The sequence below is a fragment of the Gigantopelta aegis genome, chromosome 1, assembly GCF_016097555.1.
Source record: "Gigantopelta aegis isolate Gae_Host chromosome 1, Gae_host_genome, whole genome shotgun sequence".
NCBI lineage: Eukaryota > Metazoa > Mollusca > Gastropoda > Neomphalida > Peltospiridae > Gigantopelta > Gigantopelta aegis.
This window is the reverse complement of record NC_054699.1, coordinates 10778167-10787546: the sequence shown is the minus strand read 5'-3', so window position 1 is coordinate 10787546 and position 9380 is coordinate 10778167. Positions and strand designations below refer to the sequence as shown.

The window sequence follows — 9380 nt, the reverse complement described above, 5'->3', positions numbered from 1 at the left end:
TGCCTTTTCATATTTTTGGTGAACGTCCTGTATATTTCAGCTAATGATTTGATAACGGCTGCCACCATTGAGAACCTGATAGTGTATCATGGAAGCAATCACAGCGTTATCTAAACATTCTTTCAACTCGGCTTTTGATCGCGGAATACGGTGTTGTCATTCAGATTTGTACTGTACTGTATTTGTACTGTAGGCTGGTAGGTACTGGGTTATCAGCCCGATACCGTCTCCCACCCAGAGCGAGTTTTAAGTACTTAGTGGGTGGGTCTAAGACCGCCACACTGACTTCTCGCTCATTAACGACTGTCCCACTGTCTTGGACAGACAGGCCAGATAGCTGAGTTTTGTTCCCAGGACAGCGTGCTTGAACCCTAATTGGATATAAGTGCGGATATAACTTGAAATGAATTAATGAAATGGACGTCAACATCTGACGTCTGACAAAGAAACCTATAAGTTCGTGTCCCATTTATCAACTTTCCAAGTTTAACTTTATTACATTACATACATTTAAACTGATAATAAAATAAATATATTTTATATAGTATAAACTTATATTTTTAAAATGTATTAATTTACCATCTCTATTTAATTAAATTGTGTTTCAGAAGTACTATTTGTAAGTTTACATTTATTGGATATACAGTCCTCACTGGTTCATTGTATATTGGTTTAACTTTTAATATAAACTGATGTAGAAGGAAGATATCTATATATCTGTTGGAAATTAACCTGTCAATATTAAACACTTTTTACACCCATAAAACCATACCCAAGCGGTGATTTTCGGAGATGTCACCCAGATTTACAGAAACCGTGAAATCTTTTGTAAAATTCCAATCCGAAAAACAAATTTAAAATGAAATCATTAGACATTAATTTTTCACCACAAAATCATTCTTTTTTCCAGAAATAATTAAAGTTCTAATTAGCTTTAATTAGGCGTTCATATTCATTTATTTGTAATTATTTTCCTGCATATATCCAATTAAGGTTCAAACACGCGGTCCTGGGCACACACACATACACACACACGCACGCGCACACACACACACACACACACACACACACACACACACACACACACACACGGACGCACACACACACACACACACACACACATACATTTAATATGTATACTTTGGTTTGATTGGTATACCAAGCAGTACATTTAATATGTATACTTTGGTTTGATTGGTATACTCAGCAGTACATTTAATATGTATACTTTGGTTTGATTGGTATACTCAGCAGTACATTTAATATGTATACTTTGGTTTGATTGGTATACCAAGCAGTACATTTAATATGTATACTTTGGTTTGATTGGTATACCAAGCAGTACATTTAACATGTATACTTTGGTTTGATTGGTATACCAAGCAGTACATTTAATATGTATACTTTGGTTTGATTGGTATACTCAGCAGTACATTTAATATGTATACTTTGGTTTGATTGGTATACTCAGCAGTACATTTAATATGTATACTTTGGTTTGATTGGTATACCAAGCAGTACATTTAATATGTATACTTTGGTTTGATTGGTATACCAAGCAGTACATTTAACATGTATACTTTGGTTTGACTGGTATACTCAGCAGTACATTTAATATGTATACTTTGGTTTGATTGGTATACCAAGCAGTACATTTAACATGTATACTTTGGTTTGATTGGTATACCCAGCAGTACATTTAATATGTATACTTTGGTTTGATTGGTATACCAAGCAGTACATTTAATATGTATACTTTGGTTTGACTGGTATACTCAGCAGTACATTTAATATGTATACTTTGGTTTGATTGGTATACCCAGCAGTACATTTAATATGTATACTTTGGTTTGATTGGTATACTCAGCAGTACATTTAGGACAGGGCACTTATAAATGGTCGTTTAGGGGTCCCACAGCCACACCTACACATTCCATGAAACTTAGAAATGGCCGTATAGGTGTACCACAGCCCACACCTACACATTCCATGAAACTTAGAAATGGTAATTTAGGGGTCCCACAGTCCACACCTACACATTCCAGGACACTTAGAAATGGCCGTATAGGTGTACCACAGCCCACACCTACACATTCCAGGACACTTAGGAATGGTCGTATGCGTGTCCAACAGCCCACAACTACGTATTCCATGACTCTTAGCAATGGCAGTATAGGTGTACCACAGCCCACACCTACACATTCCAGGACACTTAGGAATGGTCGTATGCGTGTCCCACAGCCCACAACTACGTATTCCATGACTCTTAGCAATGGCCGTATAGGTGTACCACAGCCCACACCTACACATTCCAGGACACTTAGGAATGGCCGATTGGGGGTCCAAACGGTCCACACCTACACATTCCAGGGACTGTTATATGCATAGATATTAACGCACTGGCACAGGGGATAATTAATTTTTTTGTGGTCTCACACATTGCCGTTGCTGGGACTCGAACCTGTGGCACCGAATTGCCCAAAAATTGCGAGACTAACCACGATGCGCTGTGAGCTATTGAGACATCAAGACATCCTTGGCTATTAAAAAAGGGTCTTTAGCCGAAATATATGTATGGGCCTACAAACTATGTATGTATCTATGTGTATGTATGTGTGTTGTATATATATATATATATATATATATATATATATATATATATATATATATATGTGTGTGCGTGTGTGTGTGGGTGGGTGGGTGTGTGTGTGTGTGCGAGCGCGCGCCTGTGTATGTGTGTTTGTGTATGTGTATGTGTATATGTGTATTTGTATGTATCTATAGATGTGTATGCGTATGTTTATGTGTATGTGCTTGTATGTGTATGTGTATGTGTTTTTGTTTATGTTTGTTTATGTATCTATATATGCGTATGTGTACGTGTACGTGTTCTGTTCGTGTTCGTGTACGTGTACGTGTATGTGTATGTGTATGTATCTATGTGTAACCCGGGGAAGAAGTAAAGATAACACTCCTTGTGGTTCCAATATTTTATTTGTAGACCAGTTGGAAAAACCTGTAAAATATAATACAAACATTCCTTACAATCACACATTAACTTTCACACTTCCGCGCACATGTATAATATAAACTCTCAATTAAGATAAAATTATTACATCACTATGTCCGAATATCAATATAAAATACAAATTACAAATAAATATATCTTACCAGACATCCACAATATCTATTTGATCAGACACTGGAAATGCAGTAGTGTATAAAATATATATATAATAATCAACCGATTCTCTGCAGAATAATTGGATAAAATAGTACTGACTGTCTGCTTCTGATGAAAGCTGATCGTAATCTGACAATTAGGAACAATCTAGTTATAAAGGGCGTAGTCCAAAAGCATGCAGTGCGTGTCTCGGTGTCGAGTCATCAGTCTTGCGTGAACTGTCATCGTCGCACGTGAATTAACAACTACTAACAAACCCAACACAATAAACAATGACCACTGCTAACACAAAAGATGAAATAAACAACACACCTTTCTTTAACTATTTTATATTTAAAGATCCCCTCCCTACAAATTAGTTTTTAAAAATACTTAATATATTATAATTAATATTTAATTGAAATCTTTGATAATTAATAATTTAACGCCTGGTTACATATTCCCCTCCCCGAGGTAAATGTCTCGTGACATTTAGTCACGATTCAGCTGTACATTTTATAAGACAGCTGCAAATAAAATACTGTTAATTACATCAAACATTGAAATATCACACTGAATTCAGACATAAAATACACTATAATGTATATATACTGCGATATACAAATTTGTCTCTGCAATACCTCAAATGTCCGAACCTAAACAAATACAAAACAAATTAGTTAGGTCAAATATATACAATTATCAAACACCACAGCTAATAACTTAGCTGAACACAACTGACCTGTAAAGCAATGAGTTACCTCAAATCACAGGTTAAATATCCAAATATCAGGTTTTGCAACTAGATTAATCAGCATTACTTTCAGTTTAGTGAATACTCAAATACTGGTCTCAACTGAACTGAAATACAAATAATCAATAAAAATTATTTACATACAACATCATAAAAATCACACAAAAATTTCATCAGTTGAGATATGTTGGGAACACACCCACTGTCCATATCTATCAGGCGGTTTCCGTGTGCGCTGTGGTCGTCCCACAGTCTGTTCAAGCATTGGGAAAACTTGAGAAGTACGTCCTTCACTGTGTAGCTGGTCCCTATCTGTTATCTCCTGATCAGAAGTTGCTGCACTCACAGTATCAGGAATCACAGCAGAATCGTCTACAGCTTCAGGTTCCTGACTCACCCCCTCTGTTGATCGAAATTCTGGAACAACCTCTCCTGATGAGGATAATGAAGAATTAACTCCCACAGATGATGGACAAGACAGCTGTACTGGGCTCAGTCTCCGACGTTGAGGGATCACATATTTCAGGCTGGCCTGCGAGTTTTCACTTGAATCGGATTCCGAGCTGGACACCTCTCGTGGATACAACCTAACAGGCTTCTTCGGTTTAACCATATGGCTAACTCCGGTAATAATCTCCTCACAGGGAATAATGTTAAAAGGCAGCAACATATTACGATGGATTGTCCTCACAGGACCCTTGCCCACTTCACGACGCACTCTATACACTGGAATATCCTCATTTGGTATTTGAGATACCAGGTAGGGTTCCTGTTCCCAACGATCAGCTAACTTTTGCTTTCCTTTCAAACCTACTTTCCTGACCAGCACTCTGTCACCTACTTCTAACTTTGTCTCTCTCACTCGTCTGTCATATCTGTCCTTATTCCTGTCACCGTATGCATTGGCTTGTTCTGCTGCAGCTCTGTAAGCATACCTCATTCTACCTCTCAACTTCTGCACATATGAACTTGTATCTAGGTCACCTTCTGTATGTGGATCTGTCCCCAGAAAAGCATCTACTGAGAGTCGTGGATTCCACCCGAACATCAAGAAATGTGGTGAATACCCAGTCGCATCACTCTTCGTCGAGTTGTATGCTTGTACTATAGGAGCAACATACGATTTCCAATCAGCTTTCTTCTTTTCATCCAATGTGGCAAGCATCTTTATCAATGTCTGGTTGAATCGCTCGGCTGACCCATTCCCCATTGTCAATCAATGCTCTCATCCCTTGTCCATTGATCTTAATTAATCCTTCATTGGAAGAACCAATTAATCTCTCCATTAAAGTTTGGCCAGGGTCATCATGTTTAACATGGTGAACTATGACCTCTGGTTGGCCATCATCAGAGGTCACTGCGCGTTTGGGTGAAAACGTCCCTCGCCACAGCCAGCTCAACCTCTGAAATGCCCTCTCTGGTAGTTATTCCCCCTACCTTGCAGATAAAAGTTTCCTCTTCCTTGCTGAAAAGATGAACTGCCACCACGCCCTCGGTTTCCAAATCCTTGACCCTGTATGTGGATATCATCTAATTTCCTAAGCAACACATTAAACTTGTCCTCTATCTTCTGATCTAACCTTTTCTCTAAAGCTTCCATTCTTTTATCAAACCGTTGTTCCAAAAATGAACCATCCTGGTCAGTCTTCTCAGTAGTCAGGCTCTGCTGATGAACCTTCTTAGATGTGTTAGGTAAACTTATGCTAAGCTCCTTTTCTACACATCTAATCTCCCTTAGTAATTCATCATAATTACGGATAGTATCATACTTGTGTCGAGTTTGACTTTTCAGCTTTTCACAACTTAAAGAAGTCCAAAATTTATGCCTCAATAAATCATTCCTGGATCCTCTGTCCAAATAACCACAATCAATAGCGGACTGCAACAAAGACTCTAATCGACAACCAAAATTCGTTACAGACTCTCCCGGTTTTTGAAAAGAGTTAAAAAATTCCTGCATTATCATGCCATTGGTAACAACTTCACCAAAGAGTATCTAGCTTTGACAAGATATCCTCAACACTAGCTCTTTCTCCAAGAGGAATAAGCATTTTTCTTGCGGTACCCCTTAATGACCTTCTGATTGCCTGTAACACTACATGAGTATTCATATCAGGATCAATAACTAAACATTGCACATCAAATCTCCACTCTGTAAAAGATACATCACCTTTTTGAGGCGGATCATCACCAGAAAATGGCGATATCTTAGGAACAAAAGATGGTTGTTTCATACCAACATTATCATAACAGTTGTCCATGTACGAAAGTCTCTCCTTTGCTCTTGCTCCTAACCTTAGTTTGTGAAACTGACGAAACACATCTTTAGGCCTAGCACCAGCTTCTTGCATATCAATCACTACATCTTCACTTGGTGAACTAAAAGCTAGAGGACCTGGTTTCCTCTCTACTTTAGGTGTAATTACATACTTACCACTAGCATTCAGAGCCTCAATCATGTCAGATTCAGACATTTTTCTCGACATGTTGAAATATATCCCAAAATACACAGTAGATAAATAAATTAACCAACTATCTGTAATCTATCTACAAACAGAGAAAATTTGAAATGAATATATAAAAACAATTACAACAAATCCTTACATATACATTAGAAAATTAGAATCAATATTTATGTACATCTAACACCAATTAAATCTGCAGAAAATACAGACCTATGTACCATCCAAGTAACTGACAACATCAATAGCCTGAAACTCAAAACAGCATTATTTACAAAATTATATCTAGAGTAGTACTACACCACAATACATTATTCTGTACCTTGACAAAACAATTGTTTTTATGTAAGTTACAAACCACTAACCTTTATGAAAATATCACTGAAATAAAAATTAAATTACATGTTATGAAAACTACATAATTGTATAGTATCAATCCAACTCTAAAAAAAAATTACTACATAGTTATGTTGTTCAACTCTGCATCCTGAAAATCAAAATAATCTTATAACCAATATTAACAATATCTACCTTTAATTATATACTATCGTTATCATAATATCACTGAAATTGTTTTAATAACTTAAATTATTATTTTGTTTCACAACTACCGTAAACTAATATCCAATAATTTTAATTGCTTTATTATTTAATTGACCCAAATACCATCTACACAACTATAAAACCCATCATTCTGCTAAGAACAAAACGACCAACAAACTCCTACCAAATGTACCTGACACTGAAATGTATACACCTTACAACACCTGTCCAGTCTAGTCTGTTTGGTCAACTGTCTTATGTCGATAAAAAATGTCAAGAACATGCATGTTAGTAGGGATGTGCTTTCATTTATGCAGACAAACTTTTGTATCTTAAAAAATAAAAAATAAATAAAAACACAATAAAAAATCAATACCACCGAACCAGAAACAAACCTTTCCGGAAATTACCGGAAAAATCCGAATTAAACGTAAACACTACCGCAGTACTTTTAACATTATGAGTTTATGTACAAAACGATACTATACCATGGAACATGCCAACCTTTTCACACGCACATACACACACATACTACGTTAAAACAAAAACCCACATTAAAAGAAGTTCATAAAATGACACAAAACATTGTTTTTAAAACTAAAGGTTCAGTTCTGTTGAAGACACAGTAAGTTCTAGACACCACGCATGCGCTCCGTCGACATCTTCCGGTCCCTTAAAGCAGCACTATCTACACATGTGAATCTCGCGAACACATACGTTTTAATTCTGCTAGCTAGCACACAAATAATTTACCCCACAACACACGAATCTATGTCGAATCAAAACACTGTCGAACACATGTCGGTATTATCGGGTTGTAACCTCAACGGCGAAGGGGATCGACGTCGGATGTCTGGTTGTCCTCATCGGTTGAATAGGTCGAGCCCCACGTTGGGCGCCATTTGTAACCCGGGGAAGAAGTAAAGATAACACTCCTTGTGGTTCCAATATTTTATTTGTAGACCAGTTGGAAAAACCTGTAAAATATAATACAAACATTCCTTACAATCACACATTAACTTTCACACTTCCGCACACATGTATAATATAAACTCTCAATTAAGATAAAATTATTACATCACTATGTCCGAATATCAATATAAAATACAAATTACAAATAAATATATCTTACCAGACATCCACAATATCTATTTGATCAGACACTGGAAATGCAGTAGTGTATAAAATATATATATATAATAATCAACCGATTCTCTGCAGAATAATTGGATAAAATAGTACTGACTGTCTGCTTCTGATGAAAGCTGATCGTAATCTGACAATTAGGAACAATCTAGTTATAAAGGGTGTAGTCCAAAAGCATGCAGTGCATGTCTCGGTGTCGAGTCATCAGTCTTGCGTGAACTGTCATCGTCGCACGTGAATTAACAACTACTAACAAACCCAACACAATAAACAATGACCACTGCTAACACAAAAGATGAAATAAACAACATTAAAAAAATTAATTTTTAAAAATACTTAATATATTATAATTAATATTTAATTGAAATCTTTGATAATTAATAATTTAACGCCTGGTTACATATGTATGTGTATATATTTATATATGTGTGTATGTATCTGTATGTATTTATGTATGGGTATGTATTTATGTATGGGTATGTATTTATGTATGTGTATGTATTTATATATGTATGATGTATGTGTATGTATTTATGTATGGGTATGTATGTATGTGTATGTATTTATGTATGTGTATATGTATGTGTATGTATTTATGTATGTGTATGTATTTATTTATGTATGATGTATGTGTATATATTTATGTATTGGTATGTATGTATGTATGTATGTATGTATGTATGTATGTATGTATTTATGTATGTATATATGTATGCGTATGTATTTATGTATGTATATATGTATGTGTATGTATTTATATATGTGTATATGTATGTATATGTATTTATATATGTGTATATGTATGTATATGTATTTATGTATGTGTATGTATTTATGTATGTATTTATGTATGTATGTGTATAATTAGGTATGTGTTTGTCATATTTAGTTATACGTTACTTGTTACAAAGTTATACTGACTTAGTTTAAAGTCGTAGACCCAGTTTTCAATCCGTTAAATGGACACTGAGTTTAGTTAATCTAGACACCTGTAGCACATCTGGATAATGTCACAGCATAGTGGAACAAGTCCGTGACGTTGAAACGTGAAATACCTTTAAAATAGCCTGGAACTAGACTCCATAACCGTAACGTCTCAGACGCACATGCGTTTGAAAAATAAACCAATCTAGAATAGAATAGAATAGATCTTTAACGACTCCCCAGCACAAATCATACATCGGCTACTGGGTGTCAAACTATGGTAAATTCAAAACTTAAGTGATGATCAACATCAATATAAAAATTCAAAAGGTAATAAAAACGCAGTGAAAAGAAAAGATATATATATATATATATATATAGATTCTGA

At 35.6% G+C, this 9380-nt stretch overlaps 1 long non-coding RNA gene across 1 annotated transcript; it reads right to left on the bottom strand.

Annotated features, from left to right (window-relative positions):
- Positions 1 to 2975: 2975 nt before the first annotated feature.
- On the bottom strand, positions 2976 to 3498 carry LOC121368445. The gene is made up of 2 exons (XR_005957519.1): positions 3172 to 3498; positions 2976 to 3016 (listed from the first exon to the last, which is right to left on the bottom strand). It is a non-coding gene; the product is annotated as an uncharacterized LOC121368445 (long non-coding RNA).
- Positions 3499 to 9380: the final 5882 nt, after the last annotated feature.